The sequence below is a fragment of the Patella vulgata genome, chromosome 2 (assembly GCF_932274485.2).
Source record: "Patella vulgata chromosome 2, xgPatVulg1.2, whole genome shotgun sequence".
Lineage (NCBI taxonomy): Eukaryota > Metazoa > Mollusca > Gastropoda > Patellidae > Patella > Patella vulgata.
Window position 1 is genome coordinate 47407129 of NC_065880.2, and position 17378 is coordinate 47424506.

General features: G+C 35.1%; 1 protein-coding gene across 1 annotated transcript in view; it reads right to left on the bottom strand.

Annotated features, from left to right (window-relative positions):
* The window catches only part of LOC126811902 (tubby-related protein 3), a 40643-nt gene extending 26254 nt beyond the window's left edge, over window positions 1-14389 (bottom strand). The window contains exons 1-2 of the mRNA XM_050537946.1: window positions 14311-14389; window positions 3221-3295 (exon numbers count right to left, since the gene is read on the bottom strand). The gene's annotated coding sequence lies outside the window, so the exon portion shown is untranslated. The remainder of the gene's footprint in view (window positions 1-3220; window positions 3296-14310) is intronic.
* Between the last annotated feature and the right edge of the window lie 2989 nt (window positions 14390-17378).

The following is a 17378-nucleotide window of genomic DNA, read 5'->3' on the forward strand; positions in this document are numbered from 1 at the left end:
TGCTTTGAGAGTACACGCAGGCTATCAAGATTGAAGAAGTCGGCTATAATTATGCCTCATTGATTTGGTCCATTCCTTTAAAACTTTCACTTCTTATCTGTATAATAAAAGTCCTATTTTTAATTTGTAGTAAGATAGGTTGCCAGGCAACGAAACATACGCCCACAGCAGCTAAATCGTCCGGGGAGTCAACAAGAGTTGTCGCATATTTTTACTTTTTTCGGTAATTAAACATTTATAATACATTAAAATCTGATAAAGAGTAACAACTAATTAAATAATTATCAGAAAACCATTAGAATTTGTTTGGTTTTTATAAAGTTCTGCCCCATGCTAATGTTTAGTATAGAAAACTTTTAACATCATGGATTTAGTTGTTCAAGTCATAAAAATTCATTGAAAATTAATATACTTGTTCGTCTCAAGACCTTAAACTCTGTGTATCAATCTGAAGTCAATCGGATGATAACTTAAGCCTCTAGAGCGTCACAAGATTTTTCAAAGTGATCAAGGGCCATAACTCTGGCAGTACTTATCAGAATTCGCCGAAAATCAATAGGCTTCTTCGTCTCATGACATTAAACACTGTGTATAAATTTAAAGTCAATCGGATATTAACTTTAGCCTCTAGAACATCCACAAGATTTTTCAAAGTGATCAAGGGCCATAACTCTGGCAGAACTTATCAGAAATCGCAGAAATTCAATAGGCTTCTTCGTCTCATGACATTAAACACTGCCTCTAGAGCGTCCACAAGATTTTTCAAAGGATCAAGGGCAATAACTCTGGCAGTAATTATCGGAAATCGCTAAAAATCAATAGGCTTCTTCGTCTCCTGACATTAAACACTGTGTATAAATTTAAAGTCAATCGGATATTAACTTTGGCTTCTAGAGCGTCCACAAGATTTTTGAAAGTGATCAAGGACCATAACTCTGGCAGTAATTATCTGAAATCGCTGAAAATCAATAGGCTTCTTCGTCTCATGACCTTAAACACTGTGTATAAATTTAAAGTAAATCGGATATTAACTTTAGCCTCTAGAGCGTCCACAAGATTTTTTGAAGTGATCAAGGGCCATAACTCTGACAGTAATTATTGGAAATCGCTGAAAATCAATAGGCTTCTTCGTCTCATGGCCTTAAACAATGTATATAAATTTAAAGTCAATCGGATATTAACTTTAGCCTCTAGGGCGTCCACAAGATTTTTTGAAGTGATCAAGGGCCATAACTCTGGCAGTAATTATCGAAAATCGCTGAAAATCAATAGGCTTCTTCGTCTCATGACCTTATACACTGTGTATCAATTTAAAGTCAATCGGATATTAACTTTAGCCTCTAGAGCGTCCACAAGATTTTCCAAAGTGATCAAGGGCCATAACTCTGGCAGTAATTATCGAAAATAGTTGAAAATCAATAAAGTCAATCGGATATTAACTTTGACCTCTAGAACATTCACAAGATTTTTTGAAGTGATCAAGGGCCATAACTCTGGCAGTAATTATCGAAAATAGTTGATAATCAATAGGCTTTTTCGTCTCATGACCTTAAACACTGTGTATAAATTTAAAGTCAATCGGATATTAACTTTGACCTCTAGAGCGACCATAACTCTGGCAGTAATTATCGAAAATAGTTGAAAATCAATAGGATTGTTCGTCTCATGACCTTAAACACTGTGTAGAAATTTAAAGTCAATCGGATATTAACTTTAGCCTTTAGAGCGTCCACAAGATTTTTCAAAGTGATCAAGGACCATAACTCTTGCAGCAATTATCGAAAATCGTTGAAAATCAATAGGCTTCTTCTTCTCATGACCTTAAACACTGTGCATAAATTTAAAGTCAATCGGATATGAACTTTAGCCTATAGAGCGTCCACAATTGCTTGTGGACGTCAAACCGCCGGACGGACGGGGGCAACAACAATATACAACCACATTTCAATGTGGGCGTATAAAAATGGTGAAGCGATGCTAAGCTTCGAACAACCATTACTGTGGTTACAATCAGTGCACACATCTGGTTAAACCTTCAAAGGCTTCACATGCCATGCAGTGTGCTATGAAGGATATTTGACCTGGATAGCAATTGAATTTCAACTGTAATAGGTTCTTTTACATACACGCCAAGGTGTAAACAGGACTTCATTTTTTCATCTCATCCAAATGACTAAACACTGTTCCTTGCCAGTCCCTCCAAAATAAAGAGGAACTTTCTCGATCAACAGAGCGATCGAAACTAGGACCTCCAGGTTAGCAAGCCAGCACCTTCCTCACAGAACAGAAGGTCATGGAATGCTGAATAATAATTTAAGAAAACAAAAACTACTTTAAAGTTGCAATTTCACTTTTTTAAGTTATATTTTTAAAATGTATTAAAATAAAGCCTTAAAATAGATGGTATCTATAAACAGTCCTACCTTGTTAAAGAATAATCCTATTAATCCTATAATTCACTATTGCCAGTTGAGAAATTGGCAAAAATATCATTTTCAACTTCAAATTCAAATGTTTGAAGATAGCTATTCCATGGGGGGAAATAGGAAAACAAGGAAGGTAATTGTTTTATTATTTCTGGGGGCAAGGATTTATAAGTGGGAGAATGATACCTATGATCGTATAATAGTGAGTTGACAACCTATTGAGCAAAAGATATAGAAATAATTAGGTTTGCGCGTTGCATCATAAGATCTGTCATTGAGCCAAGTGGCGTGGTTTTGATTCCCCACTTGTACATAACAAGGAGTAGGGTCGCCTGTCCAACCTCGTGGGTTTTTTACGGGTTCCTCCCACTGCTAAATAAAATTGAACCATATTTTAGTCCCAAAATGTGCTAGTTTGGGTCAAGTGGACATTAAATCCCATTTCTCTCTCTCTATTGTGTTTGAATTTCTCAACCAATCTTCTTGCTTATCTCTTCCGAACTTAATCAAGGTATCGATGTAATGGAACTATACAACAAGATTCATCACTTTCACTTAATTAAAACTAAAGTTATCGTGTTCCAAAGCATGAACCAATCAAATTGCTTATCTCTGCTTACCATAAGCAGAAAATGCTCATCTTCAAACTCTATTAAAATCAAGACATTCACCATATAAACAAATACATCAAGTTTGTGCCCCAAAAAGTGAGACGGACAGACAGACAGATGGACGGACAGATCCATTTTAATAATCTTTATTAAAAAATAATAATCAATACTGAATTTACTTACCCTGCAATCCTTTTGAGTAAAACTTTCTCAATTTTAAAATCTAAACATCAAATTATAGTTGTTTGCTTGATTGCTCTACAATGACAAACAGAAAAAATATGAAAGTAAGCTTAGCTGGTTAAAACTATAAAACTGACATTTTCTTAACCTCAGTATTGAAAGAGAATAAATATTTAATTCTATGGTGATCCTAGATCTTTCACAATAAAAATAAATCATTTATCAGCAAAACTAAATACTCCAAAAGGACAAAATGGGATGGAAAAAAAAATCAATTTTTGTGAACTCCATGTACATTTCCGATAATTACAACCAACTGTTGTGTTATTTCTCTTATTTGTAATGACGCCTTTACTGTTAGTTTAAGCGATCTTAAAACATTTGTCTTCAAGGTTGATAAATGATCCGTCTGTCTCTCACTCTCTCATCCATCTGTATAAATGCCAAAGGTTACAAAATATCCAGTTTTCTATTTCCAATATTCTTAAGTAACACTTATCCATTTAATATCGAATAAATTGATACAAATATAGACAGCCGTACAAATTGGAAAAATCATATTATTTGCAAGATTGCCTAACACACCAACATCTATAAATTTTCTATGAATGAATTCAGAGAACTATCTTGTAAATCCACCTATTCTAAATTAATTATAATATCCATACAAACTTTGAAAATCTTAGAAACTTGATATGTTGCCAGGTAATAAAACATATGCATCCATACAATTACATGAGTACAAGAGGTGTCACAAAGGTTTCCGGCATCACTATGAATGGATCAGCAAAACTCAACCAATCTGCTGATGTGGCTAGAAAAGTATTTTAGCATGTTATTTATTGACATGCACAACATGATTTCCACGTACTACAACTTCCTGTTTATACTGTAGGCGGAACAGGTGATTTTGAGATTATAATTATACATTTGATTTTATTAGCTTTTCATGTAGATCTCATCATTCTTCTCACAAAACTTTTTACAGATTCAAAATGGAACGAATTTTTTTTTTTATTGAGGCTCAAAGTTTGCGATTTTTGACTTTTCGCGGAAGAAAGGTTTTTCAACACTTTGAAAAAGTAATTTTTGGTGATTTTTATGATGCCATATTTCATTTCATCAAAACTATCAAAAATGTAGATGTAAATTCATGAAATACAACTTTAAAAGGCTAATTATGTTTCAATTTTCATTTTTGTGTAACAATTAATCTGATTTCCCCAGTAACTCCAAAATACATAGGTCAATTTTTTCATCAAAAATGGTCTTGTCCATGTTATATCTGAAATATTGAACCTGGTTGTTATGCATTTTAAAATGAGTAGCTATCATTATCAAGTAAATTTACAGAAAAAAAAATAGTAAAAATATCTATATGCCTTCTCTCAAGAGCTGAGTATATATGTTCATTTTTGAACAATTTTCTGTGGCACACAATTGCCTATTTTTGGAGCATTTGATAGAGATACACAAGTGAAATTATGGGAATATGTCAAAAGGTTTGTGAATTTTTAAAATTACACACTTTTAATCTGCCATATATTATCAAATTTGATTGCCCATAGCAATCAAAATGGGAAAATATGCATTTTTACGATAACCAAAAAGGGAATCACCACACTTTGAAGTGTAATACCAAATAATAAGGATTGTATAAGTTTGAGTAAAATGTGAACGATTGTTACCATAGCAACCACGTGTAGGCATAAGCCTATACATGTGAGGCTTAGGCCTGGAAGCTATAGGCTTACATTATGATTTTTTTAACTGAAAAAATTGTTTTATTTTTACAAAGTAATTAACATTTGAACATTTTTATTATTTCTTCAAATGTAGGCTATTGACAAACACAAGGTTTTATTTGTAATTTGTATATAACTAAATTGCCTCAAAAAAAGATTATGTGAATTGAAGCGTTCAACTTAAAAAAAAAGCATGGTATTTTGAAATGTCAACAAAGCACCCCCGACCAAACGAAAGATTGTTCAATTTTCTTTGTAATGATATTAAAATGAAAAAGAAATAATAATAATGAATGACTCATTGAGCTTTTGAAGTGGGGTACCCTCGTTTAAAAACCTGACAAAATTTTTCAAAACACGCGAAATTGACGTTTGTCAACTTACGCTTATGAAATAAATAAAGCGAACATTTGATATAAAAATTATACCAAACAAAAGCATAGGATATCTGCTTCCAAAATATTTTTAAATTATTACAAAAGATTAAGTAGCCACTGTTTGACGTTAAGTTAAAAAAAAGGGTTACAAATCCAGAAAAAACGACTTTCTTCCAATGCAGGCAATGGAGCTGTGAGTGTGACACCTAGTTATAGCTGTCAAACACCATTACCCTTTCATTTGCTCCCAAAATGGAGAAAACCAAATGCTTAGCCAGGGTTTATGTCAAAGCAGTCATGATTCATGGACATAACACAAACATTAAATAGTACCATCCAAGATAAAGTTGATGCTGTTCATGACACAATAATGCAGGATTGGCGATAAACTGTTAGACAATTAGTTACTGCACATATGAAATTAGGAACACATCAGTGGAACAAATAATCCATGAACATTTGCACATGAATGTTAAAGTCAGAGTCATGGTTAGCCATCAGTTTCTCTAGGACTATTGGAAAGATCCATGTACTTTCTTGGGTCATATTGTTACTCAGGATGAAACCTGGGTTCATCACTTTGAACCAGAGCCAGGGGCAAAAAGTCAAAGTATGAAGTGGAAGTATGTGACGTCACCAACGCACAAAAAGTTCAAAAGAACACCTCCGAGTGGTCATGACTTCCGCTAACTGGGACTACGCGGGCATAATCATGATAGATTATCTAATGACAAGTATCAGTAAACGGCTGAAGCTCCATAGGATTGTGGTTTCAAGATCCCAAGTCACCCAGCCTATTCTCCAGATCTAGCTCCCTCAAACTTCTTCCTATTCCACAAATCAAATATGATCTTAGTGGCCGCATATTTGCAACAGATGATGAGGTCATCACTGCTGTGGAGGAGACTTTAGGGTTTTGTGATAAACAGTGGTTTTCTGGCAGTTTAACTATGTTGGAGACACCGTGGAACAAGCGCACTGATGTCAAATGGGGTTGTGTGGAAAAATAAGAATAATAATCTTCATATATATCGCACATTACTTCGAGAGACCTGAAACTTTTGGAAACCTCATCTATACTATTACTCTAAAATATCACCTGTTTGTTGACAAGATTCTATGACATAATTCAGGGACAATATCTCTGTAAGTAATTATCAGAAATTGTTGAAATTCATAATTTCATTAGTCTGCACAAAGCATAAGATTAAAGCAGATTGGATGATATCTTTTACACAGTGAATAATCTTATTATATAGGCCATAACTCAAGAAGTAATTAACAGAAATTGTTAAAGATGGGTTCCCAGAAAAGTATTGATCGGGTGGTTATTTCCACTAAAAGTATGGCAATTTTGGTATATATGGAAAGTAGAGATATCCAATCTTACTAGAAAAATACTGGATTCCCTGAAAAACACTCATGGAGCATATACGAGACAAAAATGTAAGGGTTCCCCTAATCAACAGCCCGACGATTAAGAATTTCTGCACGCGTAATTGAGCGCTTGATGTACAAGTTGATAAACTTTATGAAGAGCTAGAAGTACAACACTTTCTGAGATAAAAATGACAGAAAAAGACGCGGGTAGTGGATAATCCGATAATTTAATTAGGATTCGATATTTGTAATAAATAGTAAGCGATTAAAGACAACATCGTCTTATGTATGCAATGAATTCTCCTCTGATTTCCAAGACGTGACGTAAACATGACCTGGTTTGATCAAATTTTAATAGCAGGGCATTCCTTCGCAATTACAATGTTTGAGAAGGATTTGATTTTGAAGCATAATTAGGACGAATTAATTAGTTTGAATATGTTTTTAGTCCATATATACCATTAAATCACCCAGTTTGTACGCAGGAACCCATCTTTAATATTCTATAAACTTCTCCATGTCACTAATTTGATGAAAGCATAAAAATTTCACTAATCTGAATAATGCATATATATAAATTTCAAACTTACAAGATGATAACTTTAAAAGTAATTGACAGAAATTGATGAAATTTAACAGGCTTACTAATTTGAACAAGCATTCTGAAGTTATTACTGAAGCAGTACATGTCCCCTACAGACAGGACCCTGCATGTAGAGTGATACTGCAAAGACATTTCTGTGACTGTGAATATATAATCCAAATATGTAGATTGAATAAATTTGGAAAACCTGAATTTTCAATGAATTGGTCTGAAACTATGCGATGTAAGAATAGTGTAACAACTTCCAATCAAAATAGCTCATAAAAAATGTCTGGAAAATATTTTCATTGATTTTAAGTCCAAAAAGGGCCATAGTTCAGGATAAATTAATGGAATCCATCAAAACACAAACTTGATCTGTAACTAGTGCAACTGTGCTATACAGCAGTGTGCCAAGCTTCAATCAAATTTCTGAATAATTCAAAGCTATTCCATAAACAGAATTTATATTTATTGGAAGTCAAGAAAAGGCCATAATTCAGCAAAAATTTAACAGAATCTCGGAAAACGTGAACTTGACCTGTAACTCTGCTATCAGAGTACCAAGCCTCAAACAAATATCTCAAACTCAAAGCTGAATTTTAAAAAATTCCAGGAAAACAAAGCAGACAGATTGAGAGAAAACCCATAGGCCCTCCGTTTTATTTCACAGGTAGAGGACTAATTAATGAATAAGCTTATATAACAACATCCTACAGATCTAATGATAACTTGTGTAGTGTTCACAAACTGGATGACAGACGGAACTGCAACATACCACCATATTTCAATCATATTGCTTTACACACGTAAAACTCACTAAAAATTAAAATTTATACTGTACTGTCAAACTGTTGTATAAGAATCCATTTGTATTTAATTGGTGTAATGTGGGGACCAGTGTTGGGTTAGAGATTAGTAAATAAATTGTACCTTAGTAGGTTTATTTATAATCCTACATAGTTACAGTAATTATGGATTAGACAGAAAATCATACCCTTACATGTAGGTCAAAACAATTTACAGTTCAGCCGTTAATAATAAAAATATTAATATATTATAATGGAAGGTTAAAAATCAATGTACTAAACCAAGATTTTAACCCCTAAGTTACATTATAGAATCACACTACACCTGGTATCTCCTACTTGTATATATTTATCTCATACAATAATTGTATCAACAAATGACCAATATTGATTATCTAATTCAGCTATAATCATATTATACATATTTGTCAGTTCTTCATTCTAACCTCTTTACAAATCAATATATCTTTCTTCAAAACAGATTGCTAATTAGATGACTTAAAACATGTGTACATTCATCAGTGAAAGAAGTGTAAGGCACTGTACCTTCACTTTCAAAAACAATTTACCTTTTAAATTTTAACATGCTTATATTTAAAAAGCAAATTTTTGATAGATTAATTAGTTTGAATATGTTTTTAGTCCAAATATATCATCACAACACCCAGTTTATACACAGGAAGGTATCTTTAACTTGTATTCCATATAATTGTGTCAGATATACATGAGACAATTATATGGAATACAAGTCAAAGGACACAATTATATGGAATACAAGTTACAAACTGGGTGATTTGATAATATATTTGGACTAAAAACATATTCAAACTAATTAATCTATCAAAAATTTGCTTCAAATCCCTTTCAAAACAATGTATTCACAAGAAAATACCCCAATCTATAAAAAATCTATTAAAAGAAGTCATTCTCTTATGTTCTGTGACTTGGCTGTCGCGGTGACTAGCAACGGGTGCAAAGCCGGAGGAGAATTTATTGCATAAAAGACGATGTTGTCTTTAATCGCTGTCCATTTCATAAATATCGAAGCCTAATTAATTCTCTGATTATCCATTGTCCACGCCTTTTTCCGTGGTTTTTATCTCAAAAACTGTTGTATGTTTAAACTCACCATCAGTTTATCAACTCAACATATACATCAAGCGCTCCCTAATGCCAAGAGCTCAGACAATCTACATGGGCAACCTTTGATGTCACTCGAGCCGATAGCCCTTAATCGTCAGGCTGCCAATTAGTGACACCCTCTCCCTTTTGTCCTGTGCAAGCTCCATGGGTGTTTTTCAAGGAATCCAGAATTTTTCTAGTAAGACTGGGCGTCTCTTCTTTTCATATATACCAAAATTGCTGTACTTTTATTGGAAATCACCATCCGATAAATACTTTTGTGGGAAAGTATCTTTAAAAGATTTATTTCTGGCGACGTTTGAGTAGGGTTCTTTTGTCTTCATCTTTACTTGATACATACAAGAGAACCCTCCTCGACCCTCGCCAGCTAGTAACTTGTATTCCATATAATTGTGTCATGCGTTATTCTCATTCAGTTACTAAATCTTCTTAAATCATGTAATCATAATGGCAAATATTAGTAAAGGGAACTAACTCTAAATTGCAGTCAATGGAAACCAAATGTTCAGTTTTGATGAATTGTTTCAATGCCATTTAGTAATTAACTGGATAATGACTAGAAAAGCCTAGTCGAAACGGCGCTCAGTAGTAAGCAGTAATTGTATTCCCAAGAATTGTGACCTTTATAGTTTTGATGAAGTCTTATAACTAAATGTCAAAATTAAACAAGACATTCTTTGTCAAAATAATCATATCTTTTTTGCATACCTGATTCCTCCACATTCCAGTCAAAGTGACAACACAATAAGCTTTCAAATAACATCCCTTGTTTACCCTTTAAGAGTATTGTTAAATGTAAACAGAAGCTATTTTGGCAGTCAACAAATTTAAGTGGGGATTTTTTAAAATGTTTGAGAACATGTGGGAGTTATATAGTAACTTGCAATAATATATTATGTACTTCCATGCTGTATTTCATCACAGATATCCATTTTTGTTTATGGGACCTGCAATATTTGTTTGGAATTTTTCATTGCCACTGGAAATTTTGTGGAAACAAGCAAACAGTGAGGCAGATGTCCCCCCATCGAAATCCTGAAATAAATAGATGACACATATTAATTAATTGCACATTTTTTTTTTCAAAAGTATCGAGCAATCAAATTGATTATCAACTATACACTAAGTTTCATCACTCTCTATCAGATATAATCAACCTAACGAACATCAACATCAAGTTTAAACATTCTACCTCAATTAAAAGCAGAGTTGTTATGTTTGAAAGTCTTGACCAATCAAATTGCTTATTATTGTTTCAACACTCTCACTTAATTAGAACTGAAGTTATCGTGTTCCAAAGCATCAACCAATCAAATTGCTCATCTCTGCTTACCCTAAGCAGAAAATGCTCATCTTCGAACTCCATCAAGGCATTCACCTAATAAACAACTACGCCAAGTGTGAACATTCTAGCTCAATTAGAATGAGAGTTATCGTGTTCCAAAGTCTCGACCAATCAAATTGCTTATCGTTCCGCTTCGAACCCCATCAAGGCATTGACCTAATAAACACCTACACCAAGTTTGAACATTCTAGCTAAATTAGAAAGAGAGTTATTGTGTCCCAAAAAGTGTGACTGACAGACAGACGGACGGACAGACAAAATTATTGCTATGAGAATATATGTCCATATTGAAATATTTACATGTTTCTCTCTCTCTCATTATCGAACTTAGTCAAGGTATTGATGTAATAAAACTATACACCAAATTTCATCACTCTCACTTAATTAGAACTAAAGTTATCATGTCCCAAAGCATCAACCAATCAAATTGCTTATCTCTGCTTACCCTAAGCAGAAAATGCTCATCTTCGAACTCCATCAAGGCATTGACCTAATAAACACCTACACCACGTTTGAACATTCTAGCTCAATCAGAAAGAGAGTTATTGTGTCCCCAAAAAGTGTTGACGGACAGACAGACGGACGAACCCATTTTAATAGTCCTCAGCTTTCTTCGAAAGGCGGGGGACAAAATTATCGCTATGAGTATGTAAATTGAAATATTTACATGTTTCTCTCTCTCTCATTCACATTTTTATATGGAATTGTTTCAAATTCATATTTAAAGCTAGAATCACCCTTATAATGACCATAAAAAGAAAAGATTTCCAGAAATTGTCAGAATTACTTAGGGTTACATAGTGTATGTCCCTTACCAAATATTTACATTTTGTCTCTCTCATTCATATTTATTTATGGAACTGTTTAAAAAAAATTATTTAGAGCTAACATGACCCATTGTTATTATTACAACCATAAAAAGAAAAGATTTGCCAAAATTCTCTGAATCACTTGGGGTTTCAAAGATGTACATCCATTACTTTATGGTCAAAATGTACATTTTTAGGGTCAAATTATTTTATCCAAGGAGCAATGTTGTTAGGAAAATAACTGCTCTATTAATTCAAATGAGTTAATTATTACATAGGATGGCTTAGATAATTGAATAGATTACAAGTTAGAACAGTCACACAATTTAATAATCTAACTAAAGATAAAAATAGATAATAGAGAATAGAGAGTCAGAATAAGTTAATTTGTCTAAAATTTTCCATATAATCTTTTGCCATTAATTTTTTTGTACTATTATAGCAAGAAGGCAAGCTCGTTATTTAAATCTTACATTATGCATCTTTATTTTAAAACTAAATTTGTTAAGAATGGAGTGTGGCATAGAGGCTACACCGTTGTGTGGGTATATGCATTATTCAAGCAGGCGAAAAGGAGGTATCTAATAAAGACGCCTTTAGACGATATGTCCTTATTATACATTCTTGTGGACTATTACATAATTGCCTGGTTATGGCAGTTAATGTAGTCTTAAGAAAAAGTAGGCTACTCTTGTTCACTTGTTGAGTCTTGGTATTCGTAGCTCTAATTTTAGTTAAAGTGCACTTAAGATGGGCCTGGAAATTTGGGGATACGTGTAGCCAATGGTTAATATATCCACTTTACGGCAAGTTCACGTCAATCTGGTTGAAATTAATTCAGTTATCTTCACTCAAAGTCGGAAAAATAGACCTTCCGTAAAAACGACTTTGCCAATTTTCGAAAACACTCTTAATCCCCTCAGGCGCCAGTGACGTCACAGTGACCGAATGCATATTCGGAATGTTTATTCCTTAATTACCTATATACAGCCGGCGTGTGTATTCTTTAACGCCTGAAGTATTCCTTAATCCCCCTAATTAAATAAAACAACTGACTACGGAATAATTTGTTTTGTAATTCATTTTAATTTATGATCCAATTTAGAGTGCCTACAACTTTTAAACTTTGAAGTCTTGAACTCTTAATTAATTTTTTACAATATGGAACTTATTGGACGAACACTTTTAATATGTAAATAATATACGGGTCCAGCTATGTGGTTTTTACTGCGAGCACTTCGCTTTTTCACATAAAGTGTAGTGTCGTTAATATCTGTCATTACTTAATCAATCCGACTATATAAGTTAACAGGCATGGGTCATAAATTAATTTACACGTTGGTTTTAGCAGTGACTGTTAGTGGGATTAAGAATGTTGATTAGGTAATTATCTTTTTTTACGCCGGCCAGATCAAAGACATCACTCTCAGTGGAACGTGTGCATAATACCTCACAAACGAACTAATGGTAGAATCATACACACACACATTAATTGTATAAAATAATTAAGTTTTACCAATAAGTTGTAACAAATTACTAGATACCCAATAATTATTGCTCACCGGTGTTTTTGTAATCAAGTAGCCTCGTATTATTTGTTGATTGGCGTTTAAACAACATTTAATTGATGGATGGATTAACGTTTTTGATACGATTAGGTTATAATGTCTAACATCGGTTATCTTCTTTATAAATAAAGTATTTTACAATTGCATTGACAGTTTAATCACTCACCAAACGGCACCAGGAACTCGACAAATGATCCCGTGGAATTTTCGCGGCGAAGTTTAACCTCATTTACTACACCCGTAGTACATGGAACGGTACATGATAATAAAATACCAAGCGTTGATTGGTAGAGAAATGAGTGCGATCTATTGTACATGTTATGCATAGTCATCTGAAAATTCCATATTCACTGTAATTGTTCTTTATGTATAGAAATGGTTATTATTATTATTAATATTATATATAGCTAATAATGAATATATCGACAAATGACTGGCACTTGTATTTCTGTACTTAAGTTTGGGATATCAAGTATTACGGGGTTATCCAAATTACCGGTATTTGCGCTAATTTCTTGAGTCATCTTCATTTGACATGTGGCCTATTTAAACAAAGGCAACTTAAATTGATCTACGGCATGATATGGCATTTTAAATTCACTCTAAAATATTCCAATCACAAATGTCTAATCTATACCAATGAAAGACGATAATTCGGTGATTATGATTAGGCCAGTCACGTGGTAATTGGACCGTCAATAGACGCTTGTCCAGTTGCCGTGTGTATTGATAGTGCTATATTGTACAGACAGTGAGATATTGTATAGATAATGTATATCCTATGTGTAGTGTCTGTGACGTCACCAGCCAATCAACCGGATTAAGGTCGTAATTGAAAAATCGAAAAGCGTTTTTGCATGTCGGATACTTAAACGTTAACAGCGGACTTAATTTTAATCAGATTGGTGTGAACTTGCCGTAAAGTTAATATAGTAACCATTGGCTATACATACAATACATGCAATTTAGATTTTTGATCTTACGTGGTCTTTAACAATTATTATTATAAGAAAATAGATTCTATTAATATCATCTTTCTAAACAAAACAGAGTTAAACGATTAATGAAGTAAAATAAACAAGAATTGACAAGTCTTGTTTTTGGCAAGTAACGCAATGTTACTATGACCGAGTATTATTGTCAATAAATGTCAGTCAACTGATTGACTGTCAACAACTGTCGAACTGGAATTTTATCAATGGACACTAACAATGACATGACTGGATTCTGTCATTTAGACATTTCTGTGTGTTTTCCCACTACGGCTACCATTCGATATTCGTGAACATTACAAACAAAACATAAAATGACACAGCAGGGCTTTGCATTACCTGTTTTCGGTCTATTTACTAATTTTCGGCTTTCCAATGAAGAAACTATGTCGATCAGTAGAACAGCAGCGACACTGCTCACGTTAGGAAAAGATAACTCTAAATTTGACACAAACTTAAAGGAACATGCTAACCTCACAAAAAATAAAAAAAATAATAAAAAAAAAATAAATAAATAAAATGAAATGAAATAAATTATACATAAAATATAAAATCAACATGCCTTCAGTTTCAATGATTAATTTTTCGCGCTAGAATTGACTTTCACAGATATTTCACATAAACTTTAAAAGGCCCCTTGACCTTGCAAGCTCTTAGTAGTCTTAGGCCCATGGGCGCAGATCCCGGTCGGGACAACGGGATGCGTCCCCGCCAATATTTTTAGTGGTGGGGACATGATATACTGTGTCCCCACCACTTATTTCCGATGTTTTGCTTACTGTTTATTTTTTGAAATTGAAATCATTCCAGAATTGACATTTCAGAAAGTGTAGAGTTGGTCCCAGGCACTTGAGGCCAGGGTCCTTGATGTTGTACAGCTGCACCCGGTGACCGATTTTTATTTAACAGGGAATATGTGATAATTCATATTATAACAGTAAATAATTAAAATATTCCTTAGGGATTATAATAATATGTATAGCATGTAGGTGTGCATATCTGATACGCTGGGTATTAAATAACTGAGATTTTGTTTTTATCTGGTATACTGGATGATAAATCACGCAAATTATAAAATTAATTCCAAACACTTAATTTCTAACATAACATCACCACTGTCACATTCAAAATAGATAATATAATACAACTGGTACTATGTGAATCATTTAAAAAGCTATGGGAACAATATAAACAGCTAGATTTAACTTTTAAAAAAAAAGCGAACGTGGGAAAATTCGCCTTTGCCATCGGATTTTTAATCACCAATGAATAATACAGTAAAATGTTACATTTATTTCAATTGGGATTGAATATTAATATGTTTAGCTGTGTATGTGGCAGTAGTTAGGGCGTCTGTACAGCCATTTTTTTTGCGCGTGCGTGGGCGCATGCGCGTGCATGGATGTGCGTGCACGTGACCTTGCACGTGCATGACCCCGTGACCTTGCAGGTGCGTGACCTTGCACTGAATGACCCCGTGACCTAATTCGTCATGACCTTGCACTGAGTGACCCGTTGCACGTGCAGTGACCTAGTTTGAGAAAGAGAGGGCGCGCGCGCGGGAAGAGAGAGAGAGAGAGAGAGAGAGAGAGAGCAGAAGAAGAAGAAGAAGAGAGCAGAAGGGAGAAGAAGGAGGAAGACCAAGGGGAGACAACTCTTTTACATTGATTAAGTTGGCCCTGAAAAGGGCCGTTGGCCTCACTAGAACGTGAGGGTGCGACGCACTTTATGTCGGTTGCGTCTGATGGTCTCCACTAATTCGGGAGGGGGTCTTTTCCTGGGAGGTGTTTTTAATACCTCGTCAGGTAAGACAAAGATATCGTCAGGGGTAATCACGGCAAGAGTATTCCCTCTGAGATACAAGAGCGTATCTACGTTGAGGTTTTCCTCGAGGCGAATGATGGGATCGCCGTCAGCCATTCTGATACTGAGAGAGGGATGGTCCGTCGTTTTATTACCGTAAGGACGAATCCATTTGACGGACGAGTCCATTCATGGAGTGACGTCATAGGACGAATCCATTTGAGGGTATGACGTCACAGACGAGTCCATGCATAGAGCGACGTCACAGCGCTTAGCATAACGTGATGCAACGTTATACATCGTAGATTGTACGTTGGAGGCTAAATATAGACGTGATGTAACGTTATACAATGCATGTGCAACGTTATATCACGTGGGGTGTACGATATCGAACGTTTGATGACGTCACGGCATATGGGGGATAAAAGGGAGAGACGCGATAGGTTTGAACACTTTCACGCTATCATCGAGCCGCGCAAGATGAGTTTTTCATTACGACCCGTCGATAGAAGATACAGTAGATTGTTCCGAACCGAATCGTTATGTGTGGACATAGACTTTTTGGAGGATTGGTCCCACGTTCCGGCCATAGATGTACCACAGCAATTACACGACACCTTTGAGGCCATCATTGAGGAAATTCGTCGAACCTTGGACGCTAGAGAAAGTGACTATGTTAGAATCGCCATCAGTCACCCAGGGCTCAAATCACCTATCTGGTTACCGTTTCGTGAGCATCGTTTGTTAAAAGCCGAAGACCTTTTACAGAAAGTGGCTGCCGTATTACAGAGTAATGAAGAATTTCGACTGGATCAGCGCATGTCTATGAATATCTGTCACGTGACCCTTCCGGATGGCAGAGGTAGCGGAACAAACGTGAAGAAGAGACACTGTGCTAATTTCGACGAGTATTTGAAGAAAAAGAGATGCCTCGTCACCATCAAGAATGCCGACGAATTATGTTTTCAGCGAGCTATTGTCGTCGCTCGTCACTATGCCAACAAACAGGACACGCCTGAATGGGAAAGAGAAAGGAAGAGATTAGTCAACAACACAGGACCCCGAACATGGCAGACGAAGAAAACGGAAGCCCTCATCGAGGCCGTGGGTGGAACCAGGGAAGCTTGTACGGGGATGGAAACGTGGGAACTGTATGCCAAGTATTTGGGCCAACAAGGATACCAACTCAACGTTTTCTCTCAAGTCATCTTTGGTAAGGCGATCTATCGCGGAACAAAATACGTCACCGGAACACCAAAACATCTGAACCTGTATTTACACAGTAGACATTATGACGTCATTACCTCCATGCCCGCCTTTGTGGAAAGGTCATATTTTTGTGAGACCTGTCAGGTGGGATACAGTCGTGCCGAGAAACATTCGTGTCACGTCATGTGCCAAGGTTGTAAGAAAGTGGGTCCACCCTGTCCACCCGATCCCAATACAAAGACGTGTTACCGATGTCATCGTGTGTTTATGAGCCGGCAGTGTTTCGACAACCATCTCGCTACCCGTTCCAGAGCCAGCTGTAGTGTATGTCATCGGTGGAAGAAATGTGAAAAATGTCAAAAGGAGTGGGACGTCATTAAAGCCAAGCGAAATTT